This window comes from Brassica napus, chromosome C7 (assembly GCF_020379485.1).
Source record: "Brassica napus cultivar Da-Ae chromosome C7, Da-Ae, whole genome shotgun sequence".
Classification (NCBI taxonomy): Eukaryota; Viridiplantae; Streptophyta; class Magnoliopsida; order Brassicales; family Brassicaceae; genus Brassica; species Brassica napus.
The window spans coordinates 38,214,776-38,216,698 of NC_063450.1; the positions used below are offsets into that span (position 1 = coordinate 38,214,776).

At 40.6% G+C, this 1,923-nt stretch overlaps 1 pseudogene; it reads right to left on the reverse strand.

Annotated features, from left to right (window-relative positions):
• Positions 1–212: 212 nt before the first annotated feature.
• Positions 213–1,835, reverse strand: LOC106425332 (annotated as a pseudogene).
• Between the last annotated feature and the right edge of the window lie 88 nt (positions 1,836–1,923).

Genomic DNA, 1,923 nt, shown 5'->3' on the forward strand with positions numbered 1-1,923 from the left:
TATAATCACATGTGTCTGTTCTCTGAAAACCTAAAGACGTTGCAGAATTGCAAATTCCATCACGTTGTAAACATAATCGGCGTGTGCATGCAAAATATATTTCGCTCATAAATTTTTGAAACCGAATGCTCCGTCGGTTCCATTGTTGATCATTGCAGGAAAATCGATTTGTTGTTGAAAAAAGGACTGGTTAGTTCAACGGCAGATGCACATCGTGTCAAGATACATTAATTTTTTTCTCATGTCACTGTAAAATCGCTTACAGTCAAAAGTTATACACAGAAATTCGATGAGAATACACTGATAGACTTTGAAAATGGACAGTGATGAGACCTAATAGCTCACTACATTAGCTCCAGCAGGAAAGACTCCTCCAATGATCACCCGAATCCAATCCCTGGTCTTGAGGTTCAGAGCCAATGGCAGTGGGATAAAACAGTATAGCTGCCTCGGGAAACCATTGATCCCAACATATAGCTGAATAGAACATTGCACCAATACTTCAGTTATGATTTCGTCTACTTATAAATCACACGAAAAAGCTACGCAAGAAAATTTCGTTTATACATGTTAACCAAATAGCAATGATAAAGTAAGAAAATGTTTAATTCGGAGATTCTTCTACTCAGAAACTGCCTTAAAGCCAGTGTCACCATGATTGAAATAAATATTTCTCTTAACCTGAAGAATAGAAAATATATCATCAAAAGAAAGTCGAGTGCTTTCTAACCCCAAACTTGATTCACCTGGTCCATCAGGGATATGCGACTTCCTATAAATCCCAAGGTTAGTTCCATCAGAGTCAATAATGGCAACAGAATTGTAAGTGCGTTAATTTGCCTACTCAAAAAAGCTAACTGGCATCACTACACTCAGATCCTTTGCCAGCTTCTGCATCCTGTGTTAGTAACCCTTATCCAACCATTAAAGCACAACTATATAGCAGATACATATCCAGATGACATCTCCCGTGTCGATGAAAGTACAAAAAACCACAATCTAAGTATCAAAGGTGCACCAATATGAAAAAGAGGATACCTTGCAGTGGTAGGATGATCTTTGTAAGGCTTGGCTCGCTGAAAGTAGTCCTCTCTTGGTGCTTGACAGAAGTAATATATGTTCCTGTATTCATGGATGTAAAAAAAATGATTGGAGATACTTGCATTGGTAATCATTTTTTTAATATGCAATAGTCAAGGGAGAACATCATAGATCACTACATAACAGGACTTTACTTGACTCCAGAGTCCACAGATAGAGCATCAGATATGTCAATACTTAAGGCAGGTGATGACAATCTAAATCGAAACACTACAGCAGATATGTAAGAGGAAGAATGACCTGAATAAGAACGATGTTTGCCTAAATCGAAACACTCAGAGTCGCGTTCATGGTGATCATGTCCGATCCTACACCACCAGCATCTTGACCAGCTTGGATCTTGAGCGTCTCGAATGTTATACTCTGCAAAGTTCAGATCTGAGAATCGGATTCTTGAATCAGATTTAAAATCTAAGAGTTCAGATCGGAACACTAACCTTGACAGTTATCTTCGGTTTCTGAGGTTTAGCAGCTCCGTACAGAATCAAAGAGAAGAGACCAAAGAGTATGAAGAACCCAACGATGAAGGCCAATACATAGTACCGACGAGGAGGCACGCCACGATCTCTATCGCCGTCATCTAACAACCCATCGCGCACTCTTTCCACTGCTTCTCTCCGCCGTGTCCTTTCCTCTTCGAGCCGTCGTTGACTTTCCGAGACCCGGGTTGAGGAGGATTCTCGTGAGTGGCGGCCCATGGATGATTGAGAATGCGGTGGAGATCCCATCGGACTAAGTACCAGAGTTCAGTGGTGTTGGCAAAAGAACGATGTTGGCTTCTTTTATGTGCTTCTCTGACCAGAACACAAAACCAAGAAACAA